Source organism: Gadus morhua, chromosome 17 (assembly GCF_902167405.1).
Source record: "Gadus morhua chromosome 17, gadMor3.0, whole genome shotgun sequence".
NCBI classification, from domain to species: Eukaryota; Metazoa; Chordata; class Actinopteri; order Gadiformes; family Gadidae; genus Gadus; species Gadus morhua.
Window position 1 is genome coordinate 19,678,625 of NC_044064.1, and position 25,132 is coordinate 19,703,756.

At 41.1% G+C, this 25,132-nt stretch overlaps 35 non-coding genes across 35 annotated transcripts; all 35 read right to left on the reverse strand.

Annotated features, from left to right (window-relative positions):
- Positions 1–536: 536 nt before the first annotated feature.
- Positions 537–610, reverse strand: trnan-guu (transfer RNA asparagine (anticodon GUU)). The gene has a single exon. It is a non-coding gene; the product is annotated as a tRNA-Asn (tRNA).
- Positions 611–1,707: 1,097 nt separating this feature from the next.
- trnan-guu (transfer RNA asparagine (anticodon GUU)) lies at positions 1,708–1,781 on the reverse strand. Its single transcript has one exon. It is a non-coding gene; the product is annotated as a tRNA-Asn (tRNA).
- A 1,100-nt stretch (positions 1,782–2,881) lies between these two features.
- On the reverse strand, positions 2,882–2,955 carry trnan-guu (transfer RNA asparagine (anticodon GUU)). The gene has a single exon. It is a non-coding gene; the product is annotated as a tRNA-Asn (tRNA).
- Positions 2,956–3,373: 418 nt separating this feature from the next.
- Positions 3,374–3,446, reverse strand: trnak-cuu (transfer RNA lysine (anticodon CUU)). The gene has a single exon. It is a non-coding gene; the product is annotated as a tRNA-Lys (tRNA).
- Positions 3,447–4,055: 609 nt separating this feature from the next.
- trnan-guu (transfer RNA asparagine (anticodon GUU)) lies at positions 4,056–4,129 on the reverse strand. Its single transcript has one exon. It is a non-coding gene; the product is annotated as a tRNA-Asn (tRNA).
- Positions 4,130–4,547: 418 nt separating this feature from the next.
- Positions 4,548–4,620, reverse strand: trnak-cuu (transfer RNA lysine (anticodon CUU)). The gene has a single exon. It is a non-coding gene; the product is annotated as a tRNA-Lys (tRNA).
- A 610-nt stretch (positions 4,621–5,230) lies between these two features.
- On the reverse strand, positions 5,231–5,304 carry trnan-guu (transfer RNA asparagine (anticodon GUU)). The gene has a single exon. It is a non-coding gene; the product is annotated as a tRNA-Asn (tRNA).
- A 1,099-nt stretch (positions 5,305–6,403) lies between these two features.
- On the reverse strand, positions 6,404–6,477 carry trnan-guu (transfer RNA asparagine (anticodon GUU)). The gene has a single exon. It is a non-coding gene; the product is annotated as a tRNA-Asn (tRNA).
- A 418-nt stretch (positions 6,478–6,895) lies between these two features.
- trnak-cuu (transfer RNA lysine (anticodon CUU)) lies at positions 6,896–6,968 on the reverse strand. Its single transcript has one exon. It is a non-coding gene; the product is annotated as a tRNA-Lys (tRNA).
- A 609-nt stretch (positions 6,969–7,577) lies between these two features.
- Positions 7,578–7,651, reverse strand: trnan-guu (transfer RNA asparagine (anticodon GUU)). The gene has a single exon. It is a non-coding gene; the product is annotated as a tRNA-Asn (tRNA).
- A 418-nt stretch (positions 7,652–8,069) lies between these two features.
- Positions 8,070–8,142, reverse strand: trnak-cuu (transfer RNA lysine (anticodon CUU)). The gene has a single exon. It is a non-coding gene; the product is annotated as a tRNA-Lys (tRNA).
- Positions 8,143–8,752: 610 nt separating this feature from the next.
- trnan-guu (transfer RNA asparagine (anticodon GUU)) lies at positions 8,753–8,826 on the reverse strand. The gene has a single exon. It is a non-coding gene; the product is annotated as a tRNA-Asn (tRNA).
- Positions 8,827–9,925: 1,099 nt separating this feature from the next.
- On the reverse strand, positions 9,926–9,999 carry trnan-guu (transfer RNA asparagine (anticodon GUU)). Its single transcript has one exon. It is a non-coding gene; the product is annotated as a tRNA-Asn (tRNA).
- Positions 10,000–10,417: 418 nt separating this feature from the next.
- On the reverse strand, positions 10,418–10,490 carry trnak-cuu (transfer RNA lysine (anticodon CUU)). The gene has a single exon. It is a non-coding gene; the product is annotated as a tRNA-Lys (tRNA).
- A 609-nt stretch (positions 10,491–11,099) lies between these two features.
- Positions 11,100–11,173, reverse strand: trnan-guu (transfer RNA asparagine (anticodon GUU)). The gene has a single exon. It is a non-coding gene; the product is annotated as a tRNA-Asn (tRNA).
- Positions 11,174–11,591: 418 nt separating this feature from the next.
- On the reverse strand, positions 11,592–11,664 carry trnak-cuu (transfer RNA lysine (anticodon CUU)). The gene has a single exon. It is a non-coding gene; the product is annotated as a tRNA-Lys (tRNA).
- A 610-nt stretch (positions 11,665–12,274) lies between these two features.
- trnan-guu (transfer RNA asparagine (anticodon GUU)) lies at positions 12,275–12,348 on the reverse strand. Its single transcript has one exon. It is a non-coding gene; the product is annotated as a tRNA-Asn (tRNA).
- A 1,099-nt stretch (positions 12,349–13,447) lies between these two features.
- On the reverse strand, positions 13,448–13,521 carry trnan-guu (transfer RNA asparagine (anticodon GUU)). Its single transcript has one exon. It is a non-coding gene; the product is annotated as a tRNA-Asn (tRNA).
- A 418-nt stretch (positions 13,522–13,939) lies between these two features.
- Positions 13,940–14,012, reverse strand: trnak-cuu (transfer RNA lysine (anticodon CUU)). The gene has a single exon. It is a non-coding gene; the product is annotated as a tRNA-Lys (tRNA).
- A 609-nt stretch (positions 14,013–14,621) lies between these two features.
- Positions 14,622–14,695, reverse strand: trnan-guu (transfer RNA asparagine (anticodon GUU)). The gene has a single exon. It is a non-coding gene; the product is annotated as a tRNA-Asn (tRNA).
- Positions 14,696–15,113: 418 nt separating this feature from the next.
- Positions 15,114–15,186, reverse strand: trnak-cuu (transfer RNA lysine (anticodon CUU)). The gene has a single exon. It is a non-coding gene; the product is annotated as a tRNA-Lys (tRNA).
- Positions 15,187–15,796: 610 nt separating this feature from the next.
- trnan-guu (transfer RNA asparagine (anticodon GUU)) lies at positions 15,797–15,870 on the reverse strand. The gene has a single exon. It is a non-coding gene; the product is annotated as a tRNA-Asn (tRNA).
- A 417-nt stretch (positions 15,871–16,287) lies between these two features.
- On the reverse strand, positions 16,288–16,360 carry trnaq-cug (transfer RNA glutamine (anticodon CUG)). The gene has a single exon. It is a non-coding gene; the product is annotated as a tRNA-Gln (tRNA).
- Positions 16,361–16,970: 610 nt separating this feature from the next.
- On the reverse strand, positions 16,971–17,044 carry trnan-guu (transfer RNA asparagine (anticodon GUU)). The gene has a single exon. It is a non-coding gene; the product is annotated as a tRNA-Asn (tRNA).
- Positions 17,045–18,143: 1,099 nt separating this feature from the next.
- Positions 18,144–18,217, reverse strand: trnan-guu (transfer RNA asparagine (anticodon GUU)). Its single transcript has one exon. It is a non-coding gene; the product is annotated as a tRNA-Asn (tRNA).
- A 418-nt stretch (positions 18,218–18,635) lies between these two features.
- On the reverse strand, positions 18,636–18,708 carry trnak-cuu (transfer RNA lysine (anticodon CUU)). Its single transcript has one exon. It is a non-coding gene; the product is annotated as a tRNA-Lys (tRNA).
- Positions 18,709–19,317: 609 nt separating this feature from the next.
- On the reverse strand, positions 19,318–19,391 carry trnan-guu (transfer RNA asparagine (anticodon GUU)). The gene has a single exon. It is a non-coding gene; the product is annotated as a tRNA-Asn (tRNA).
- A 417-nt stretch (positions 19,392–19,808) lies between these two features.
- On the reverse strand, positions 19,809–19,881 carry trnak-cuu (transfer RNA lysine (anticodon CUU)). The gene has a single exon. It is a non-coding gene; the product is annotated as a tRNA-Lys (tRNA).
- A 606-nt stretch (positions 19,882–20,487) lies between these two features.
- Positions 20,488–20,561, reverse strand: trnan-guu (transfer RNA asparagine (anticodon GUU)). The gene has a single exon. It is a non-coding gene; the product is annotated as a tRNA-Asn (tRNA).
- A 640-nt stretch (positions 20,562–21,201) lies between these two features.
- trnan-guu (transfer RNA asparagine (anticodon GUU)) lies at positions 21,202–21,275 on the reverse strand. The gene has a single exon. It is a non-coding gene; the product is annotated as a tRNA-Asn (tRNA).
- Positions 21,276–22,374: 1,099 nt separating this feature from the next.
- Positions 22,375–22,448, reverse strand: trnan-guu (transfer RNA asparagine (anticodon GUU)). Its single transcript has one exon. It is a non-coding gene; the product is annotated as a tRNA-Asn (tRNA).
- A 418-nt stretch (positions 22,449–22,866) lies between these two features.
- trnak-cuu (transfer RNA lysine (anticodon CUU)) lies at positions 22,867–22,939 on the reverse strand. The gene has a single exon. It is a non-coding gene; the product is annotated as a tRNA-Lys (tRNA).
- A 609-nt stretch (positions 22,940–23,548) lies between these two features.
- trnan-guu (transfer RNA asparagine (anticodon GUU)) lies at positions 23,549–23,622 on the reverse strand. The gene has a single exon. It is a non-coding gene; the product is annotated as a tRNA-Asn (tRNA).
- A 417-nt stretch (positions 23,623–24,039) lies between these two features.
- Positions 24,040–24,112, reverse strand: trnak-cuu (transfer RNA lysine (anticodon CUU)). Its single transcript has one exon. It is a non-coding gene; the product is annotated as a tRNA-Lys (tRNA).
- Positions 24,113–24,718: 606 nt separating this feature from the next.
- On the reverse strand, positions 24,719–24,792 carry trnan-guu (transfer RNA asparagine (anticodon GUU)). Its single transcript has one exon. It is a non-coding gene; the product is annotated as a tRNA-Asn (tRNA).
- Between the last annotated feature and the right edge of the window lie 340 nt (positions 24,793–25,132).

Here is a 25,132-nt window from a genome sequence, read left to right on the forward strand (position 1 = left end):
CTACAATGATGTCTTCAAATTTTGATAGAAAGTAGCCGTATTTCATTCCCCAATGATAAATCACATATGATTTAAATTCTTGGGTCCCCTCCCTCTCAGTCCCCCCTGAATAATCTCCTTTCAACCCTTAAACTCATCTCTGAGTGTATGTAATCTCCTGGGTTCTGGAAAGGGGACATGGGGGGAGCTGCCCTCTCACTTTGGCCCCCATAAATGTTGTGTTGGCAAAAAAAATATAGCAAAATATGGCTTTCAAGAAAAAAACGATTTGGATGTTATGATCGTAAGACAAGGTGAAATGGATAATATCTAATCTCCTAAATACTTCCACTCTCTAGAAAGCACTTTAACCAGATAGCTTTTCTTTCAGACAGTCCGTACTCAAGTCAGCAGGAGTACTTGGTTAGAAGGGAAATGACAGAGTAGTTCTATCTTGATGAACTGCTTCTACTCTTGGAAACAAAGTCGATGTTTTCGCCTAGCAAAGGTTACTGGTTTGGGCTAATGGACATCCTGGTGGTCAGTTAAAATCAGCTCGTCCCTGGGTGGGCTTGAACCACCAACCTTTCGATTAACAGTCGAACGCGCTAACCAATTGCGCCACAGAGACCAATGAACATATTCATATGTGTTGTAAAAATTCGAACATTTCTGCATGTCAGCTATGGCAAAGTTCGCAACAAATGAATCTCACTCAACCATTGAAACAGTCAATGGCAATGAGATTGTATTATACCCTGGTATGCTAGAATACCATCTAAGGAGAATAGCCATGCTTTCAAAGTCATGTTATATTGCTTATTGGCCCTTTGAAATTATCAAGCCTTTATTGTTTGCCGCCACAATCCTTAGTTGCAACTTATTTTCAAACTTTCTAGCTGACTCCATAGCAATGCACAATGTTGTGGCTCAAACACGCAACCTGCTGACCGGCTGACATTTAGTGTGGCTCTATGATCGAACAGAACCAAGAACTACTCATTTTACTTTTTTGTTCCATCAGATGGGCTAGGTTAAAAGTATATAGCACCAAACGTGGGGCTCGAACCCACGACCCTGCGATTAAGAGTCTCACGCTCTACCGACTGAGCTAGCCGGGCATATTAATGGCAATACCAGACAACATTAAAAAAAAAAAAACACACACAAAAAACCCTCTGCGTTAAATCTCCTCCACAATGATGTCTTCAAATTTTGATAGAAAGTAGCCGTATTTCATTCCCCAATGATAAATCACATATGATTTAAATTCTTGGGTCCCCTCCCTCTCAGTCCCCCCTGAATAATCTCCTTTCAACCCTTAAACTCATCTCTGAGTGTATGTAATCTCCTGGGTTCTGGAAAGGGGACATGGGGGGAGCTGTCCTCTCACTTTGGCCCCCTTAAATGTTGTGTTGGCAAAAAAAATATAGCAAAATATGGCTTTCAAGAAAAAAACGATTTGGATGTTATGATCGTAAGACAAGGTGAAATGGATAATATCTAATCTCCTAAATACTTCCACTCTCTAGCAAGCACTTTAACCAGATAGCTTTTCTTTCAGACAGTCCGTACTCAAGTCAGCAGGAGTACATGGTTAGAAGGGAAATGACAGTAGTTCTATCTTGATGAACTGCTTCTACTCTTGGAAACAAAGTCGATGTTTTCGCCTCACAAAGGTTACTGGTTTGGGCTAATGGACATCCTGGTGGTCAGTTAAAATCAGCTCGTCCCTGGGTGGGCTTGAACCACCAACCTTTCGATTAACAGTCGAACGCGCTAACCAATTGCGCCACAGAGACCAATGAACATATTCACATGTGTTGTAAAAATGCGAACATGTCTGCATGTCAGCTATGGCAAAGTTCGCAACAAATGAATCTCACTCAACCATTGAAACAGTCAATGGCAATGAGATTGTATTATACCCTGGTATGCTAGAATACCATCTAAGGAGAATAGCCATGCTTTCAATGTCATGTTATATTGCTTATTGGCCCTTTGAAATTATCAAGACTTTTATGGTTTGCCGCCACAATCCTTAGTTGCAATTTATTTTCAAACTTTCTAGCTGACTCCATAGCAATGCAAAATGTTGTGGCTCAAACACGCAACCTGCTGACCGGCTGACATTTAGTGTGGCTCTATGATCGAACAGGACCAAGAACTACTCATTTTACTTTTTTGTTCCATCAGATGGGCTAGGTTAAAAGTATATAGCACCAACCGTGGGGCTCGAACCCACGACCCTGAGATTAAGAGTCTCACGCTCTACCGACTGAGCTAGCCGGGAATACTAATGACAATACCAGGCAACATAAAAAAAAATAAAACACACACAAAAAACCCTCTGCGTTAAATCCCCTCTACAATGATGTCTTCAAATTTTGATAGAAAGTAGCCGTATTTCATTCCCCAATGATAAATCACATATGATTTAAATTCTTGGGTCCCCTCCCTCTCAGTCCCCCCTGAATAATCTCCTTTCAACCCTTAAACTCATCTCTGAGTGTATGTAATCTCCTGGGTTCTGGAAAGGGGACATGGGGGGAGCTGTCCTCTCACTTTGGCCCCCTTAAATGTTGTGTTGGCAAAAAAAATATAGCAAAATATGGCTTTCAAGAAGAAAACGATTTGGATGTTATGATCGTAAGACAAGGTGAAATGGATAATATCTAATCTCCTAAATACTTCCACTTTCTAGAAAGCACTTTAACCAGATAGCTCTTCTTTCAGACAGTCCGTACTCAAGTCAGCAGGAGTACTTGGTTAGAAGGGAAATGACAGAGTAGTTCTATCTTGATGAACTGCTTCTACTCTTGGAAACAAAGTCGATGTTTTCGCCTAACAAAGGTTACTGGTTTGGGCTAATGGACATCCTGGTGGTCAGTTAAAATCAGCTCGTCCCTGGGTGGGCTTGAACCACCAACCTTTCGATTAACAGTCGAACGCGCTAACCAATTGCGCCACAGAGACTAATGAACATATTCACATGTGTTGTAAAGATGGGAACACGTCTGCATGTCAGCTATGGCAAAGTTCGCAACAAATGAATCTCACTCAACCATTGAAACAGTCAATGGCAATGAGATTGTATTATACCCTGGTATGCTAGAATACCATCTAAGGAGAATAGCCATGCTTTCAAAGTCATGTTATATTGCTTATTGGCCCTTTGAAATTATCAAGACTTTTATGGTTTGCCGCCACAATCCTTAGTTGCAACTTATTTTCAAACTTTCTAGCTGACTCCATAGCAATGCAAAATGTTGTGGCTCAAACACGCAACCTGCTGACCGGCTGACATTTAGTGTGGCTCTATGATCGAACAGAACCAAGAACTACTCACTTTACTTTTTTGTTCCATCAGATGGGCTAGGTTAAAAGTATATAGCGCCCAACGTGGGGCTCGAACCCACGACCCTGAGATTAAGAGTCTCATGCTCTACCGACTGAGCTAGCCGGTCATAGTAATGACAATACCAGACAACATTAAAAAAAAAAAAACACACACAAAAAACCCTCTGCGTTAAATCTCCTCTACAATGATGTCTTCAAATTTTGATAGAAAGTAGCCGTATTTCATTCCCCAATGATAAATCACATATGATTTAAATTCTTGGGTCCCCTCCCTCTCAGTCCCCCCTGAATAATCTCCTTTCAACCCTTAAACTCATCTCTGAGTGTATGTAATCTCCTGGGTTCTGGAAAGGGGACATGGGGGGAGCTGCCCTCTCACTTTGGCCCCCATAAATGTTGTGTTGGCAAAAAAAATATAGCAAAATATGGCTTTCAAGAAAAAAACGATTTGGATGTTATGATCGTAAGACAAGGTGAAATGGATAATATCTAATCTCCTAAATACTTCCACTCTCTAGAAAGCACTTTAACCAGATAGCTTTTCTTTCAGACAGTCCGTTCTCAAGTCAGCAGGAGTACTTGGTTAGAAGGGAAATGACAGAGTAGTTCTATCTTGATGAACTGCTTCTACTCTTGGAAACAAAGTCGATGTTTTCGCATAACAAAGGTTACTGGTTTGGGCTAATGGACATCCTGGTGGTCAGTTAAATTCAGCTCGTCCCTGGGTGGGCTTGAACCACCAACCTTTCAATTAACAGTCGAACACGCTAACCAATTGCGCCACAGTGACCAATGAACATATTCACATGTGTTGTAAAAATGGGAACACGTCTGCATGTCAGCTATGGCAAAGTTCGCAACAAATGAATCTCACTCAACCATTGAAACAGTCAATGGCAATGAGATTGTATTATACCCTGGTATGCTAGAATACCATCTAAGGAGAATAGCCATGCTTTCAAAGTCATGTTATATTGCTTATTGGCCCTTTGAAATTATCAAGACTTTTATGGTTTGCCGCCACAATCCTTAGTTGCAATTTATTTTCAAACTTTCTAGCTGACTCCATAGCAATGCAAAATGTTGTGGCTCAAACACGCAACCTGCTGACCGGCTGACATTTAGTGTGGCTCTATGATCGAACAGAACCAAGAACTACTCATTTTACTTTTTTGTTCCATCAGATGGGCTAGGTTAAAAGTATATAGCGCCCACCGTGGGGCTCGAACCCACGACCCTGAGATTAAGAGTCTCATGCTCTACCGACTGAACTAGCCGGGCATATTAATGACAATACCAGACAACATTAAAAAAAAACAAACACACACAAAAAACCCTCTGCGTTAAATCTCCTCTACAATGATGTCTTCAAATTTTGATAGAAAGTAGCCGTATTTCATTCCCCAATGATAAATCACATATGATTTAAATTCTTGGGTCCCCTCCCTCTCAGTCCCCCCTGAATAATCTCCTTTCAACCCTTAAACTCATCTCTGAGTGTATGTAATCTCCTGGGTTCTGGAAAGGGGACATGGGGGGAGCTGTCCTCTCACTTTGGCCCCCTTAAATGTTGTGTTGGCAAAAAAAAATATAGCAAAATATGGCTTTCAAGAAAAAAACGATTTGGATGTTATGATCGTAAGACAAGGTGAAATGGATAATATCTGATCTCCTAAATACTTCCACTTTCTAGAAAGCACTTTAACCAGATAGCTCTTCTTTCAGACAGTCCGTACTCAAGTCAGCAGGAGTACATGGTTAGAAGGGAAATGACAGAGTAGTTCTATCTTGATGAACTGCTTCTACTCTTGGAAACAAAGTCGATGTTTTCGCCTAACAAAGGTTAGTGGTTTGGGCTAATGGACATCCTGGTGGTCAGTTAAAATCAGCTCATCCCTGGGTGGGCTTGAACCACCAACCTTTCGATTAACAGTCGAACGCGCTAACCAATTGCGCCACAGAGACCAATGAACATATTCACATGTGTTGTAAAAATGCGAACATGTCTGCATGTCAGCTATGGCAAAGTTCGCAACAAATGAATCTCACTCAACCATTGAAACAGTCAATGGCAATGAGATTGTATTATACCTTGGTATGCTAGAATACCATCTAAGGAGAATAGCCATGCTTTCAAAGTCATGTTATATTGCTTATTGGCCCTTTGAAATTATCAAGCCTTTATTGTTTGCCGCGACAATCCTTAGTTGCAACTTATTTTCAAACTTTCTAGCTGACTCCATAGCAATGCACAATGTTGTGGCTCAAACACGCAACCTGCTGACCGGCTGACATTTAGTGTGGCTCTATGATCGAACAGAACCAAGAACTACTCATTTTACTTTTTTGTTCCATCAGATGGGCTAGGTTTAAAGTATATAGCACCAACCGTGGGGCTCGAACCCACGACCCTGAGATTAAGAGTCTCACGCTCTACCGACTGAGCTAGCCGAGCATACTAATGACAATACCAGGCAACATAAAAAAAAATAAAACACACACAAAAAACCCTCTGCGTTAAATCCCCTCTACAATGATGTCTTCAAATTTTGATAGAAAGTAGCCGTATTTCATTCCCCAATGATAAATCACATATGATTTAAATTCTTGGGTCCCCTCCCTCTCAGTCCCCCCTGAATAATCTCCTTTCAACCCTTAAACTCATCTCTGAGTGTATGTAATCTCCTGGGTTCTGGAAAGGGGACATGGGGGGAGCTGTCCTCTCACTTTGGCCCCCTTAAAAGTTGTGTTGGCAAAAAAAATATAGCAAAATATGGCTTTCAAGAAGAAAACGATTTGGATGTTATGATCGTAAGACAAGGTGAAATGGATAATATCTAATCTCCTAAATACTTCCACTTTCTAGAAAGCACTTTAACCAGATAGCTCTTCTTTCAGACAGTCCGTACTCAAGTCAGCAGGAGTACTTGGTTAGAAGGGAAATGACAGAGTAGTTCTATCTTGATGAACTGCTTCTACTCTTGGAAACAAAGTCGATGTTTTCGCCTAACAAAGGTTACTGGTTTGGGCTAATGGACATCCTGGTGGTCAGTTAAAATCAGCTCGTCCCTGGGTGGGCTTGAACCACCAACCTTTCGATTAACAGTCGAACGCGCTAACCAATTGCGCCACAGAGACCAATGAACATATTCACATGTGTTGTAAAGATGGGAACACGTCTGCATGTCAGCTATGGCAAAGTTCGCAACAAATGAATCTCACTCAACCATTGAAACAGTCAATGGCAATGAGATTGTATTATACCCTGGTATGCTAGAATACCATCTAAGGAGAATAGCCATGCTTTCAAAGTCATGTTATATTGCTTATTGGCCCTTTGAAATTATCAAGACTTTTATGGTTTGCCGCCACAATCCTTAGTTGCAACTTATTTTCAAACTTTCTAGCTGACTCCATAGCAATGCAAAATGTTGTGGCTCAAACACGCAACCTGCTGACCGGCTGACATTTAGTGTGGCTCTATGATCGAACAGAACCAAGAACTACTCATTTTACTTTTTTGTTCCATCAGATGGGCTAGGTTAAAAGTATATAGCGCCCAACGTGGGGCTCGAACCCACGACCCTGAGATTAAGAGTCTCATGCTCTACCGACTGAGCTAGCCGGTCATAGTAATGACAATACCAGACAACATTAAAAAAAAAAAAACACACACAAAAAACCCTCTGCGTTAAATCTCCTCTACAATGATGTCTTCAAATTTTGATAGAAAGTAGCCGTATTTCATTCCCCAATGATAAATCACATATGATTTAAATTCTTGGGTCCCCTCCCTCTCAGTCCCCCCTGAATAATCTCCTTTCAACCCTTAAACTCATCTCTGAGTGTATGTAATCTCCTGGGTTCTGGAAAGGGGACATGGGGGGAGCTGCCCTCTCACTTTGGCCCCCTTAAATGTTGTGTTGGCAAAAAAAATATAGCAAAATATGGCTTTCAAGAAAAAAACGATTTGGATGTTATGATCGTAAGACAAGGTGAAATGGATAATATCTAATCTCCTAAATACTTCCACTCTCTAGAAAGCACTTTAACCAGATAGCTTTTCTTTCAGACAGTCCGTACTCAAGTCAGCAGGAGTACTTGGTTAGAAGGGAAATGACAGAGTAGTTCTATCTTGATGAACTGCTTCTACTCTTGGAAACAAAGTCGATGTTTTCGCATAACAAAGGTTACTGGTTTGGGCTAATGGACATCCTGGTGGTCAGTTAAATTCAGCTCGTCCCTGGGTGGGCTTGAACCACCAACCTTTCGATTAACAGTCGAACGCGCTAACCAATTGCGCCACAGAGACCAATGAACATATTCACATGTGTTGTAAAAATGGGAAGACGTCTGCATGTCAGCTATGGCAAAGTTCGCAACAAATGAATCTCACTCAACCATTGAAACAGTCAATGGCAATGAGATTGTATTATACCCTGGTATGCTAGAATACCATCTAAGGAGAATAGCCATGCTTTCAAAGTCATGTTATATTGCTTATTGGCCCTTTGAAATTATCAAGACTTTTATGGTTTGCCGCCACAATCCTTAGTTGCAACTTATTTTCAAACTTTCTAGCTGACTCCATAGCAATGCAAAATGTTGTGGCTCAAACACGCAACCTGCTGACAGGCTGACATTTAGTGTGGCTCTATGATCGAACAGAACCAAGAACTACTCATTTTACTTTTTTGTTCCATCAGATGGGCTAGGTTAAAAGTATATAGCGCCCAACGTGGGGCTCGAACCCACGACCCTGAGATTAAGAGTCTCATGCTCTACCGACTGAGCTAGCCGGGCATATTAATGACAATACCAGACAACATTAAAAAAAAACAAACACACACAAAAAACCCTCTGCGTTAAATCTCCTCTACAAGGATGTCTTCAAATTTTGATAGAAAGTAGCCGTATTTCATTCCCCAATGATAAATCACATATGATTTAAATTCTTGGGTCCCCTCCCTCTCAGTCCCCCCTGAATAATCTCCTTTCAACCCTTAAACTCATCTCTGAGTGTATGTAATCTCCTGGGTTCTGGAAAGGGGACATGGGGGGAGCTGTCCTCTCACTTTGGCCCCCTTAAATGTTGTGTTGGCAAAAAAAAATATAGCAAAATATGGCTTTCAAGAAAAAAACGATTTGGATGTTGTGATCGTAAGACAAGGTGAAATGGATAATATCTGATCTCCTAAATACTTCCACTTTCTAGAAAGCACTTTAACCAGATAGCTCTTCTTTCAGACAGTCCGTACTCAAGTCAGCAGGAGTACATGGTTAGAAGGGAAATGACAGAGTAGTTCTATCTTGATGAACTGCTTCTACTCTTGGAAACAAAGTCGATGTTTTCGCCTAACAAAGGTTAGTGGTTTGGGCTAATGGACATCCTGGTGGTCAGTTAAAATCAGCTCATCCCTGGGTGGGCTTGAACCACCAACCTTTCGATTAACAGTCGAACGCGCTAACCAATTGCGCCACAGAGACCAAAAAACATATTCACATGTGTTGTAAAAATTCGAACATGTCTGCATGTCAGCTATGGCAAAGTTCGCAACAAATGAATCTCACTCAACCATTGAAACAGTCAATGGCAATGAGATTGTATTATACCTTGGTATGCTAGAATACCATCTAAGGAGAATAGCCATGCTTTCAAAGTCATGTTATATTGCTTATTGGCCCTTTGAAATTATCAAGCCTTTATTGTTTGCCGCGACAATCCTTAGTTGCAACTTATTTTCAAACTTTCTAGCTGACTCCATAGCAATGCACAATGTTGTGGCTCAAACACGCAACCTGCTGACCGGCTGACATTTAGTGTGGCTCTATGATCGAACAGAACCAAGAACTACTCATTTTACTTTTTTGTTCCATCAGATGGGCTAGGTTTAAAGTATATAGCACCAACCGTGGGGCTCGAACCCACGACCCTGAGATTAAGAGTCTCACGCTCTACCGACTGAGCTAGCCGAGCATACTAATGACAATACCAGGCAACATAAAAAAAAATAAAACACACACAAAAAACCCTCTGCGTTAAATCCCCTCTACAATGATGTCTTCAAATTTTGATAGAAAGTAGCCGTATTTCATTCCCCAATGATAAATCACATATGATTTAAATTCTTGGGTCCCCTCCCTCTCAGTCCCCCCTGAATAATCTCCTTTCAACCCTTAAACTCATCTCTGAGTGTATGTAATCTCCTGGGTTCTGGAAAGGGGACATGGGGGGAGCTGTCCTCTCACTTTGGCCCCCTTAAAAGTTGTGTTGGCAAAAAAAATATAGCAAAATATGGCTTTCAAGAAGAAAACGATTTGGATGTTATGATCGTAAGACAAGGTGAAATGGATAATATCTAATCTCCTAAATACTTCCACTTTCTAGAAAGCACTTTAACCAGATAGCTCTTCTTTCAGACAGTCCGTACTCAAGTCAGCAGGAGTACTTGGTTAGAAGGGAAATGACAGAGTAGTTCTATCTTGATGAACTGCTTCTACTCTTGGAAACAAAGTCGATGTTTTCGCCTAACAAAGGTTACTGGTTTGGGCTAATGGACATCCTGGTGGTCAGTTAAAATCAGCTCGTCCCTGGGTGGGCTTGAACCACCAACCGTTCGATTAACAGTCGAACGCGCTAACCAATTGCGCCACAGAGACCAATGAACATATTCACATGTGTTGTAAAGATGGGAACACGTCTGCATGTCAGCTATGGCAAAGTTCGCAACAAATGAATCTCACTCAACCATTGAAACAGTCAATGGCAATGAGATTGTATTATACCCTGGTATGCTAGAATACCATCTAAGGAGAATAGCCATGCTTTCAAAGTCATGTTATATTGCTTATTGGCCCTTTGAAATTATCAAGACTTTTATGGTTTGCCGCCACAATCCTTAGTTGCAACTTATTTTCAAACTTTCTAGCTGACTCCATAGCAATGCAAAATGTTGTGGCTCAAACACGCAACCTGCTGACCGGCTGACATTTAGTGTGGCTCTATGATCGAACAGAACCAAGAACTACTCATTTTACTTTTTTGTTCCATCAGATGGGCTAGGTTAAAAGTATATAGCGCCCAACGTGGGGCTCGAACCCACGACCCTGAGATTAAGAGTCTCATGCTCTACCGACTGAGCTAGCCGGTCATAGTAATGTCAATACCAGACAACATTAAAAAAAAAAAAACACACACAAAAAACCCTCTGCGTTAAATCTCCTCTACAATGATGTCTTCAAATTTTGATAGAAAGTAGCCGTATTTCATTCCCCAATGATAAATCACATATGATTTAAATTCTTGGGTCCCCTCCCTCTCAGTCCCCCCTGAATAATCTCCTTTCAACCCTTAAACTCATCTCTGAGTGTATGTAATCTCCTGGGTTCTGGAAAGGGGACATGGGGGGAGCTGCCCTCTCACTTTGGCCCCCTTAAATGTTGTGTTGGCAAAAAAAATATAGCAAAATATGGCTTTCAAGAAAAAAACGATTTGGATGTTATGATCGTAAGACAAGGTGAAATGGATAATATCTAATCTCCTAAATACTTCCACTCTCTAGAAAGCACTTTAACCAGATAGCTTTTCTTTCAGACAGTCCGTACTCAAGTCAGCAGGAGTACTTGGTTAGAAGGGAAATGACAGAGTAGTTCTATCTTGATGAACTGCTTCTACTCTTGGAAACAAAGTCGATGTTTTCGCATAACAAAGGTTACTGGTTTGGGCTAATGGACATCCTGGTGGTCAGTTAAATTCAGCTCGTCCCTGGGTGGGCTTGAACCACCAACCTTTCGATTAACAGTCGAACGCGCTAACCAATTGCGCCACAGAGACCAATGAACATATTCACATGTGTTGTAAAAATGGGAAGACGTCTGCATGTCAGCTATGGCAAAGTTCGCAACAAATGAATCTCACTCAACCATTGAAACAGTCAATGGCAATGAGATTGTATTATACCCTGGTATGCTAGAATACCATCTAAGGAGAATAGCCATGCTTTCAAAGTCATGTTATATTGCTTATTGGCCCTTTGAAATTATCAAGACTTTTATGGTTTGCCGCCACAATCCTTAGTTGCAACTTATTTTCAAACTTTCTAGCTGACTCCATAGCAATGCAAAATGTTGTGGCTCAAACACGCAACCTGCTGACAGGCTGACATTTAGTGTGGCTCTATGATCGAACAGAACCAAGAACTACTCATTTTACTTTTTTGTTCCATCAGATGGGCTAGGTTAAAAGTATATAGCGCCCAACGTGGGGCTCGAACCCACGACCCTGAGATTAAGAGTCTCATGCTCTACCGACTGAGCTAGCCGGGCATATTAATGACAATACCAGACAACATTAAAAAAAAACAAACACACACAAAAAACCCTCTGCGTTAAATCTCCTCTACAATGATGTCTTCAAATTTTGATAGAAAGTAGCCGTATTTCATTCCCCAATGATAAATCACATATGATTTAAATTCTTGGGTCCCCTCCCTCTCAGTCCCCCCTGAATAATCTCCTTTCAACCCTTAAACTCATCTCTGAGTGTATGTAATCTCCTGGGTTCTGGAAAGGGGACATGGGGGGAGCTGTCCTCTCACTTTGGCCCCCTTAAATGTTGTGTTGGCAAAAAAAAATATAGCAAAATATGGCTTTCAAGAAAAAAACGATTTGGATGTTGTGATCGTAAGACAAGGTGAAATGGATAATATCTGATCTCCTAAATACTTCCACTTTCTAGAAAGCACTTTAACCAGATAGCTCTTCTTTCAGACGGTCCGTACTCAAGTCAGCAGGAGTACATGGTTAGAAGGGAAATGACAGAGTAGTTCTATCTTGATGAACTGCTTCTACTCTTGGAAACAAAGTCGATGTTTTCGCCTAACAAAGGTTAGTGGTTTGGGCTAATGGACATCCTGGTGGTCAGTTAAAATCAGCTCATCCCTGGGTGGGCTTGAACCACCAACCTTTCGATTAACAGTCGAACGCGCTAACCAATTGCGCCACAGAGACCAAAAAACATATTCACATGTGTTGTAAAAATTCGAACATGTCTGCATGTCAGCTATGGCAAAGTTCGCAACAAATGAATCTCACTCAACCATTGAAACAGTCAATGGCAATGAGATTGTATTATACCTTGGTATGCTAGAATACCATCTAAGGAGAATAGCCATGCTTTCAAAGTCATGTTATATTGCTTATTGGCCCTTTGAAATTATCAAGCCTTTATTGTTTGCCGCGACAATCCTTAGTTGCAACTTATTTTCAAACTTTCTAGCTGACTCCATAGCAATGCACAATGTTGTGGCTCAAACACGCAACCTGCTGACCGGCTGACATTTAGTGTGGCTCTATGATCGAACAGAACCAAGAACTACTCATTTTACTTTTTTGTTCCATCAGATGGGCTAGGTTTAAAGTATATAGCACCAACCGTGGGGCTCGAACCCACGACCCTGAGATTAAGAGTCTCACGCTCTACCGACTGAGCTAGCCGAGCATACTAATGACAATACCAGGCAACATAAAAAAAAATAAAACACACACAAAAAACCCTCTGCGTTAAATCCCCTCTACAATGATGTCTTCAAATTTTGATAGAAAGTAGCCGTATTTCATTCCCCAATGATAAATCACATATGATTTAAATTCTTGGGTCCCCTCCCTCTCAGTCCCCCCTGAATAATCTCCTTTCAACCCTTAAACTCATCTCTGAGTGTATGTAATCTCCTGGGTTCTGGAAAGGGGACATGGGGGGAGCTGTCCTCTCACTTTGGCCCCCTTAAAAGTTGTGTTGGCAAAAAAAATATAGCAAAATATGGCTCTCAAGAAGAAAACGATTTGGATGTTATGATCGTAAGACAAGGTGAAATGGATAATATCTAATCTCCTAAATACTTCCACTTTCTAGAAAGCACTTTAACCAGATAGCTCTTCTTTCAGACAGTCCGTACTCAAGTCAGCAGGAGTACTTGGTTAGAAGGGAAATGACAGAGTAGTTCTATCTTGATGAACTGCTTCTACTCTTGGAAACAAAGTCGATGTTTTCGCCTAACAAAGGTTACTGGTTTGGGCTAATGGACATCCTGGTGGTCAGTTAAAATCAGCTCGTCCCTGGGTGGGCTTGAACCACCAACCGTTCGATTAACAGTCGAACGCGCTAACCAATTGCGCCACAGAGACCAATGAACATATTCACATGTGTTGTAAAGATGGGAACACGTCTGCATGTCAGCTATGGCAAAGTTCGCAACAAATGAATCTCACTCAACCATTGAAACAGTCAATGGCAATGAGATTGTATTATACCCTGGTATGCTAGAATACCATCTAAGGAGAATAGCCATGCTTTCAAAGTCATGTTATATTGCTTATTGGCCCTTTGAAATTATCAAGACTTTTATGGTTTGCCGCCACAATCCTTAGTTGCAACTTATTTTCAAACTTTCTAGCTGACTCCATAGCAATGCAAAATGTTGTGGCTCAAACACGCAACCTGCTGACCGGCTGACATTTAGTGTGGCTCTATGATCGAACAGAACCAAGAACTACTCATTTTACTTTTTTGTTCCATCAGATGGGCTAGGTTAAAAGTATATAGCGCCCAACGTGGGGCTCGAACCCACGACCCTGAGATTAAGAGTCTCATGCTCTACCGACTGAGCTAGCCGGTCATAGTAATGTCAATACCAGACAACATTAAAAAAAAAAAAACACACACAAAAAACCCTCTGCGTTAAATCTCCTCTACAATGATGTCTTCAAATTTTGATAGAAAGTAGCCGTATTTCATTCCCCAATGATAAATCACATATGATTTAAATTCTTGGGTCCCCTCCCTCTCAGTCCCCCCTGAATAATCTCCTTTCAACCCTTAAACTCATCTCTGAGTGTATGTAATCTCCTGGGTTCTGGAAAGGGGACATGGGGGGAGCTGCCCTCTCACTTTGGCCCCCTTAAATGTTGTGTTGGCAAAAAAAATATAGCAAAATATGGCTTTCAAGAAAAAAACGATTTGGATGTTATGATCGTAAGACAAGGTGAAATGGATAATATCTAATCTCCTAAATACTTCCACTCTCTAGAAAGCACTTTAACCAGATAGCTTTTCTTTCAGACAGTCCGTACTCAAGTCAGCAGGAGTACTTGGTTAGAAGGGAAATGACAGAGTAGTTCTATCTTGATGAACTGCTTCTACTCTTGGAAACAAAGTCGATGTTTTCGCATAACAAAGGTTACTGGTTTGGGCTAATGGACATCCTGGTGGTCAGTTAAATTCAGCTCGTCCCTGGGTGGGCTTGAACCACCAACCTTTCGATTAACAGTCGAACGCGCTAACCAATTGCGCCACAGAGACCAATGAACATATTCACATGTGTTGTAAATATGGGAAGACGTCTGCATGTCAGCTATGGCAAAGTTCGCAACAAATGAATCTCACTCAACCATTGAAACAGTCAATGGCAATGAGATTGTATTATACCCTGGTATGCTAGAATACCATCTAAGGAGAATAGCCATGCTTTCAAAGTCATGTTATATTGCTTATTGGCCCTTTGAAATTATCAAGACTTTTATGGTTTGCCGCCACAATCCTAAGTTGCAACTTATTTTCAAACTTTCTAGCTGACTCCATAGCAATGCAAAATGTTGTGGCTCAAACACGCAACCTGCTGACAGGCTGACATTTAGTGTGGCTCTATGATCGAACAGAACCAAGAACTACTCATTTTACTTTTTTGTTCCATCAGATGGGCTAGGTTAAAAGTATATAGCGCCCAACGTGGGGCTCGAACCCACGACCCTGAGATTAAGAGTCTCATGCTCTACCGACTGAGCTAGCCGGGCATAATAATGACAATACCAGACAACATTAAAAAAAAACAAACACACACAAAAAACCCTCTGCGTTAAATCTCCTCTACAATGATGTCTTCAAATTTTGATAGAAAGTAGCCGTATTTCATTCCCCAATGATAAATCACATATGATTTAAATTCTTGGGTCCCCTCCCTCTCAGTCCCCCCTGAATAATCTCCTTTCAACCCTTAAACTCATCTCTGAGTGTATGTAATCTCCTGGGTTCTGGAAAGGGGACATGGGGGGAGCTGTCCTCTCACTTTGGCCCCCTTAAATGTTGTGTTGGCAAAAAAAAATATAGCAAAATATGGCTTTCAAGAAAAAAACGATTTGGATGTTGTGATCGTAAGACAAGGTGAAATGGATAATATCTGATCTCCTAAATACTTCCACTTTCTAGAAAGCACTTTAACCAGATAGCTCTTCTTTCAGACAGTCCGTACTCAAGTCAGCAGGAGTACATGGTTAGAAGGGAAATGACAGAGTAGTTCTATCTTGATGAACTGCTTCTACTCTTGGAAACAAAGTCGATGTTTTCGCCTAACAAAGGTTACTGGTTTGGGCTAATGGACATCCTGGTGGTCAGTTAAAATCAGCTCATCCCTGGGTGGGCTTGAACCACCAACCTTTCGATTAACAGTCGAACGCGCTAACCAATTGCGCCACAGAGACCAAAAAACATATTCACATGTGTTGTAAAAATTCGAACATGTCTGCATGTCAGCTATGGCAAAGTTCGCAACAAATGAATCTCACTCAACCATTGAAACAGTCAATGGCAATGAGATTGTATTATACCCTGGTATGCTAGAATACCATCTAAGGAGAATAGCCATGCTTTCAAAGTCATGTTATATTGCTTATTGGCCCTTTGAAATTATCAAGCCTTTATTGTTTGCCGCGACAATCCTTAGTTGCAACTTATTTTCAAACTTTCTAGCTGACTCCATAGCAATGCAAAATGTTGTGGCTCAAACACGCAACCTGCTGACAGGCTGACATTTAGTGTGGCTCTATGATCGAACAGAACCAAGAACTACTCATTTTACTTTTTTGTTCCATCAGATGGGCTAGGTTAAAAGTATATAGCGCCCAACGTGGGGCTCGAACCCACGACCCTGAGATTCAGAGTCTCATGCTCTACCGACTGAGCTAGCCGGGCATATTAATGACAATACCAGACAACATTAAAAAAAAACAAACACACACAAAAAACCCTCTGCGTTAAATCTCCTCTACAATGATGTCTTCAAATTTTGATAGAAAGTAGCCGTATTTCATTCCCCAATGATAAATCACATATGATTTAAATTCTTGGGTCCCCTCCCTCTCAGTCCCCCCTGAATAATCTCCTTTCAACCCTTAAACTCATCTCTGAGTGTATGTAATCTCCTGGGTTCTGGAAAGGGGACATGGGGGGAGCTGTCCTCTCACTTTGGCCCCCTTAAATGTTGTGTTGGCAAAAAAAAATATAGCAAAATATGGCTTTCAAGAAAAAAACGATTTGGATGTTGTGATCGTAAGACAAGGTGAAATGGATAATATCTGATCTCCTAAATACTTCCACTTTCTAGAAAGCACTTTAACCAGATAGCTCTTCTTTCAGACAGTCCGTACTCAAGTCAGCAGGAGTACATGGTTAGAAGGGAAATGACAGAGTAGTTCTATCTTGATGAACTGCTTCTACTCTTGGAAACAAAGTCGATGTTTTCGCCTAACAAAGGTTAGTGGTTTGGGCTAATGGACATCCTGGTGGTCAGTTAAAATCAGCTCATCCCTGGGTGGGCTTGAACCACCAACCTTTCGATTAACAGTCGAACGCGCTAACCAATTGCGCCACAGAGACCAAAAAACATATTCACATGTGTTGTAAAAATTCGAACATGTCTGCATGTCAGCTATGGCAAAGTTCGCAACAAATGAATCTCACTCAACCATTGAAACAGTCAATGGCAATGAGATTGTATTATACCCTGGTATGCTAGAATACCATCTAAGGAGAATAGCCATGCTTTCAAAGTCATGTTATATTGCTTATTGGCCCTTTGAAATTATCAAGCCTTTATTGTTTGCCGCGACAATCCTTAGTTGCAACTTATTTTCAAACTTTCTAGCTGACTCCATAGCAATGCACAATGTTGTGGCTCAAACACGCAACCTGCTGACCGGCTGACATTTAGTGTGGCTCTATGATCGAACAGAACCAAGAACTACTCATTTTACTTTTTTGTTCCATCAGATGGGCTAGGTTAAAAGTATATAGCACCAACCGTGGGGCTCGAACCCACGACCCTGAGATTAAGAGTCTCACGCTCTACCGACTGAGCTAGCCGGGCATACTAATGACAATACCAGGCAACATAAAAAAAAATAAAACACACACAAAAAACCCTCTGCGTTAAATCCCCTCTACAATGATGTCTTCAAATTTTGATAGAAAGTAGCCGTATTTCATTCCCCAATGATAAATCACATATGATTTAAATTCTTGGGTCCCCTCCCTCTCAGTCCCCCCTGAATAATCTCCTTTCAACCCTTAAACTCATCTCTGAGTGTATGTAATCTCCTGGGTTCTGGAAAGGGGACATGGGGGGAGCTGTCCTCTCACTTTGGCCCCCTTAAATGTTGTGTTGGCAAAAAAAATATAGCAAAATATGGCTTTCAAGAAGAAAACGATTTGGATGTTATGATCGTAAGACAAGGTGAAATGGATAATATCTAATCTCCTAAATACTTCCACTTTCTAGAAAGCACTTTAACCAGATAGCTCTTCTTTCAGACAGTCCGTACTAAAGTCAGCAGGAGTACATGGTAAGACGGGAAATGACAGAGTAGTTCTATCTTGATGAACTGCTTCTACTCTTGGAAACAAAGTCGATGTTTTCGCCTAACAAAGGTTACTGGTTTGGGCTAATGGACATCCTGGTGGTCAGTTAAAATCAGCTCGTCCCTGGGTGGGCTTGAACCACCAACCTTTCGATTAACAGTCGAACGCGCTAAACAATTGCGCCACAGAGACCAATGAACATATTCACATGTGTTGTAAAAATGGAAACACGTCTGCATGTCAGCTATGGCAAAGTTCGCAACAAATGAATCTCACTCAACCATTGAAACAGTCAATGGCAATGAGATTGTATTATACCCTGGTATGCTAGAATACCATCTAAGGAGAATAGCCATGCTTTCAAAGTCATGTTATATTGCTTATTGGCCCTTTGAAATTATCAAGACTTTTATGGTTTGCCGCCACAATCCTTAGTTGCAACTTATTTTCAAACTTTCTAGCTGACTCCATAGCAATGCAAAATGTTGTGGCTCAAACACGCAACCTGCTGACCGGCTGACATTTAGTGTAGCTCTATGATCGAACAGAACCAAGAACTACTCATTTTACTTTTTTGTTCCATCAGATGGGCTAGGTTAAAAGTATATAGCGCCCAACGTGGGGCTCGAACCCACGACCCTGAGATTAAGAGTCTCATGCTCTACCGACTGAGCTAGCCGGGCATATTAATGACAATACCAGACAACATTAAAAAAAAAAAAACACACACAAAAAACCCTCTGCGTTAAATCTCCTCTACAATGATGTCTTCAAATTTTGATAGAAAGTAGCCGTATTTCATTCCCCAATGATAAATCACATATGATTTAAATTCTTGGGTCCCCTCCCTCTCAGTCCCCCCTGAATAATCTCCTTTCAACCCTTAAACTCATCTCTGAGTGTATGTAATCTCCTGGGTTCTGGAAAGGGGACATGGGGGGAGCTGTCCTCTCACTTTGGCCCCCTTAAATGTTGTGTCGGCAAAAAAAATATAGCAAAATATGGCTTTCAAGAAAAAAACGATTTGGATGTTATGATCGTAAGACAAGGTGAAATGGATAATATCTGATCTCCTAAATACTTCCACTTTCTAGAAAGCACTTTAACCAGATAGCTCTTCTTTCAGACAGTCCGTACTAAAGTCAGCAGGAGTACATGGTTAGAAGGGAAATGACAGAGTAGTTCTATCTTGATGAACTGCTTCTACTCTTGGAAACAAAGTCGATGTTTTCGCCTAACAAAGGTTACTGGTTTGGGCTAATGGACATCCTGGTGGTCAGTTAAAATCAGCTCGTCCCTGGGTGGGCTTGAACCACCAACCTTTCCATTAACAGTCGAACGCGCTAACCAATTGCGCCACAGAGACCAATGAACATATTCACATGTGTTGTAAAAATGGGAACACGTCTGCATGTCAGCTATGGCAAAGTTCGCAACAAATGAATCTCACTCAACCATTGAAACAGTCAATGGCAATGAGATTGTATTATACCCTGGTATGCTAGAATACCATCTAAGGAGAATAGCCATGCTTTCAAAGTCATGTTATATTGCTTATTGGCCCTTTGAAATTATCAAGCCTTTATTGTTTGCCGCGACAATCCTTAGTTGCAACTTATTTTCAAACTTTCTAGCTGACTCCATAGCAATGCACAATGTTGCGGCTCAAACACGCAACCTGCTGACCGGCTGACATTTAGTGTGGCTCTATGATCGAACAGAACCAAGAACTACTCATTTTACTTTTTTGTTCCATCAGATGGGCTAGGTTAAAAGTATATAGCGCCCAACGTGGGGCTCGAACCCACGACCCTGAGATTAAGAGTCTCATGCTCTACCGACTGAGCTAGCCGGGCATATTAATGACAATACCAGACAACATTAAAAAAAAAAAAAAAAAAAAAAACCCTCTGCGTTAAATCTCCTCTACAATGATGTCTTCAAATTTTGATAGAAAGTAGCCGTATTTCATTCCCCAATGATAAATCACATATGATTTAAATTCTTGGTTCCCCTCCCTCTCAGTCCCCCCTGAATAATCTCCTTTCAACCCTTAAACTCATCTCTGAGTGTATGTAATCTCCTGGGTTCTGGAAAGGGGACATGGGGGGAGCTGTCCTCTCACTTTGGCCCCCTTAAATGTTGTGTTGGCAAAAAAAATATAGCAAAATATGGCTTTCAAGAAAAAAACGATTTGGATGTTATGATCGTAAGACAAGGTGAAATGGATAATATCTAATCTCCTAAATACTTCCACTCTCTAGAAAGCACTTTAACCAGATAGCTTTTCTTTCAGACAGTCCGTACTCAAGTCAGCAGGAGTACTTGGTTAGAAGGGAAATGACAGAGTAGTTCTATCTTGATGAACTGCTTCTACTCTTGGAAACAAAGTCGATGTTTTCGCATAACAAAGGTTACTGGTTTGGGCTATTGGACATCCTGGTGGTCAGTTAAATTCAGCTCGTCCCTGGGTGGGCTTGAACCACCAACCTTTCGATTAACAGTCGAACGCGCTAACCAATTGCGCCACAGAGACCAATGAACATATTCACATGTGTTGTAAAAATGTGAACACGTCTGCATGTCAGCTATGGCAAAGTTCGCAACAAATGAATCTCACTCAACCATTGAAACAGTCAATGGCAATGAGATTGTATTATACCCTGGTATGCTAGAATACCATCTAAGGAGATATAAATCACATATGATTCAAATTCTTGGACCCCCTCCCTCTCAGTCCCCCCTGAATAATCTCCTTTCAACCCTTAAAATTCATCTCTGAGTGTATGTAATCTCCTGGGTTCTGGAAAGGGGACATGGGGGGAGCTGTCCTCTCCCTTTGGCCCCCTTAAATGTTGTTTTGGCAAAAGAAAATATAGCAAAATATGGCTTTCAAGAAAAAAACGATTTGGATGTTATGATCATAAGACAAGGTGAAATGGATAATATCTAATCTCCTAAATACTTCCACTCTCTAGAAAGCACTTTAACCAGATAGCTCTTCTTTCAGACAGTCCGTACTCAAGTCAGCAGGAGTACATGGTTAGAAGGGAAATGACAGAGTAGTTCTATCTTGATGAACTGCTTCTACTCTTGGAAACAAAGTCGATGTTTTCGCCTAACAAAGGTTAGTGGTTTGGGCTAATGGACATCCTGGTGGTCAGTTAAAATCAGCTCATCCCTGGGTGGGCTTGAACCACCAACCTTTCGATTAACAGTCGAACGCGCTAACCAATTGCGCCACAGAGACCAAAAAACATATTCACATGTGTTGTAAAAATTCGAACATGTCTGCATGTCAGCTATGGCAAAGTTCGCAACAAATGAATCTCACTCAACCATTGAAACAGTCAATGGCAATGAGATTGTATTATACCCTGGTATGCTAGAATACCATCTAAGGAGAATAGCCATGCTTTCAAAGTCATGTTATATTGCTTATTGGCCCTTTGAAATTATCAAGCCTTTATTGTTTGCCGCGACAATCCTTAGTTGCAACTTATTTTCAAACTTTCTAGCTGACTCCATAGCAATGCACAATGTTGTGGCTCAAACACGCAACCTGCTGACCGGCTGACATTTAGTGTGGCTCTATGATCGAACAGAACCAAGAACTACTCATTTTACTTTTTTGTTCCATCAGATGGGCTAGGTTAAAAGTATATAGCACCAACCGTGGGGCTCGAACCCACGACCCTGAGATTAAGAGTCTCACGCTCTACCGACTGAGCTAGCCGGGCATACTAATGACAATACCAGGCAACATAAAAAAAAATAAAACACACACAAAAAACCCTCTGCGTTAAATCCCCTCTACAATGATGTCTTCAAATTTTGATAGAAAGTAGCCGTATTTCATTCCCCAATGATAAATCACATATGATTTAAATTCTTGGGTCCCCTCCCTCTCAGTCCCCCCTGAATAATCTCCTTTCAACCCTTAAACTCATCTCTGAGTGTATGTAATCTCCTGGGTTCTGGAAAGGGGACATGGGGGGAGCTGTCCTCTCACTTTGGCCCCCTTAAATGTTGTGTTGGCAAAAAAAATATAGCAAAATATGGCTTTCAAGAAGAAAACGATTTGGATGTTATGATCGTAAGACAAGGTGAAATGGATAATATCTAATCTCCTAAATACTTCCACTTTCTAGAAAGCACTTTAACCAGATAGCTCTTCTTTCAGACAGTCCGTACTAAAGTCAGCAGGAGTACATGGTAAGACGGGAAATGACAGAGTAGTTCTATCTTGATGAACTGCTTCTACTCTTGGAAACAAAGTCGATGTTTTCGCCTAACAAAGGTTACTGGTTTGGGCTAATGGACATCCTGGTGGTCAGTTAAAATCAGCTCGTCCCTGGGTGGGCTTGAACCACCAACCTTTCGATTAACAGTCGAACGCGCTAAACAATTGCGCCACAGAGACCAATGAACATATTCACATGTGTTGTAAAAATGGAAACACGTCTGCATGTCAGCTATGGCAAAGTTCGCAACAAATGAATCTCACTCAACCATTGAAACAGTCAATGGCAATGAGATTGTATTATACCCTGGTATGCTAGAATACCATCTAAGGAGAATAGCCATGCTTTCAAAGTCATGTTATATTGCTTATTGGCCCTTTGAAATTATCAAGACTTTTATGGTTTGCCGCCACAATCCTTAGTTGCAACTTATTTTCAAACTTTCTAGCTGACTCCATAGCAATGCAAAATGTTGTGGCTCAAACACGCAACCTGCTGACCGGCTGACATTTAGTGTGGCTCTATGATCGAACAGAACCAAGAACTACTCATTTTACTTTTTTGTTCCATCAGATGGGCTAGGTTAAAAGTATATAGCGCCCAACGTGGGGCTCGAACCCACGACCCTGAGATTAAGAGTCTCATGCTCTACCGACTGAGCTAGCCGGGCATATTAATGACAATACCAGACAACATTAAAAAAAAAAAAACACACACAAAAAACCCTCTGCGTTAAATCTCCTCTACAATGATGTCTTCAAATTTTGATAGAAAGTAGCCGTATTTCATTCCCCAATGATAAATCACATATGATTTAAATTCTTGGGTCCCCTCCCTCTCAGTCCCCCCTGAATAATCTCCTTTCAACCCTTAAACTCATCTCTGAGTGTATGTAATCTCCTGGGTTCTGGAAAGGGGACATGGGGGGAGCTGTCCTCTCACTTTGGCCCCCTTAAATGTTGTGTCGGCAAAAAAAATATAGCAAAATATGGCTTTCAAGAAAAAAACGATTTGGATGTTATGATCGTAAGACAAGGTGAAATGGATAATATCTGATCTCCTAAATACTTCCACTTTCTAGAAAGCACTTTAACCAGATAGCTCTTCTTTCAGACAGTCCGTACTAAAGTCAGCAGGAGTACATGGTTAGAAGGGAAATGACAGAGTAGTTCTATCTTGATGAACTGCTTCTACTCTTGGAAACAAAGTCGATGTTTTCGCCTAACAAAGGTTACTGGTTTGGGCTAATGGACATCCTGGTGGTCAGTTAAAATCAGCTCGTCCCTGGGTGGGCTTGAACCACCAACCTTTCCATTAACAGTCGAACGCGCTAACCAATTGCGCCACAGAGACCAATGAACATATTCACATGTGTTGTAAAAATGGGAACACGTCTGCATGTCAGCTATGGCAAAGTTCGCAACAAATGAATCTCACTCAACCATTGAAACAGTCAATGGCAATGAGATTGTATTATACCCTGGTATGCTAGAATACCATCTAAGGAGAATAGCCATGCTTTCAAAGTCATGTTATATTGCTTATTGGCCCTTTGAAATTATCAAGCCTTTATTGTTTGCCGCGACAATCCTTAGTTGCAACTTATTTTCAAACTTTCTAGCTGACTCCATAGCAATGCACAATGTTGCGGCTCAAACACGCAACCTGCTGACCGGCTGACATTTAGTGTGGCTCTATGATCGAACAGAACCAAGAACTACTCATTTTACTTTTTTGTTCCATCAGATGGGCTAGGTTAAAAGTATATAGCGCCCAACGTGGGGCTCGAACCCACGACCCTGAGATTAAGAGTCTCATGCTCTACCGACTGAGCTAGCCGGGCATATTAATGACAATACCAGACAACATTAAAAAAAAAAAAAAAAAAAAAAACCCTCTGCGTTAAATCTCCTCTACAATGATGTCTTCAAATTTTGATAGAAAGTAGCCGTATTTCATTCCCCAATGATAAATCACATATGATTTAAATTCTTGGTTCCCCTCCCTCTCAGTCCCCCCTGAATAATCTCCTTTCAACCCTTAAACTCATCTCTGAGTGTATGTAATCTCCTGGGTTCTGGAAAGGGGACATGGGGGGAGCTGTCCTCTCACTTTGGCCCCCTTAAATGTTGTGTTGGCAAAAAAAATATAGCAAAATATGGCTTTCAAGAAAAAAACGATTTGGATGTTATGATCGTAAGACAAGGTGAAATGGATAATATCTAATCTCCTAAATACTTCCACTCTCTAGAAAGCACTTTAACCAGATAGCTTTTCTTTCAGACAGTCCGTACTCAAGTCAGCAGGAGTACTTGGTTAGAAGGGAAATGACAGAGTAGTTCTATCTTGATGAACTGCTTCTACTCTTGGAAACAAAGTCGATGTTTTCGCATAACAAAGGTTACTGGTTTGGGCTATTGGACATCCTGGTGGTCAGTTAAATTCAGCTCGTCCCTGGGTGGGCTTGAACCACCAACCTTTCGATTAACAGTCGAACGCGCTAACCAATTGCGCCACAGAGACCAATGAACATATTCACATGTGTTGTAAAAATGTGAACACGTCTGCATGTCAGCTATGGCAAAGTTCGCAACAAATGAATCTCACTCAACCATTGAAACAGTCAATGGCAATGAGATTGTATTATACCCTGGTATGCTAGAATACCATCTAAGGAGATATAAATCACATATGATTCAAATTCTTGGACCCCCTCCCTCTCAGTCCCCCCTGAATAATCTCCTTTCAACCCTTAAAATTCATCTCTGAGTGTATGTAATCTCCTGGGTTCTGGAAAGGGGACATGGGGGGAGCTGTCCTCTCCCTTTGGCCCCCTTAAATGTTGTTTTGGCAAAAGAAAATA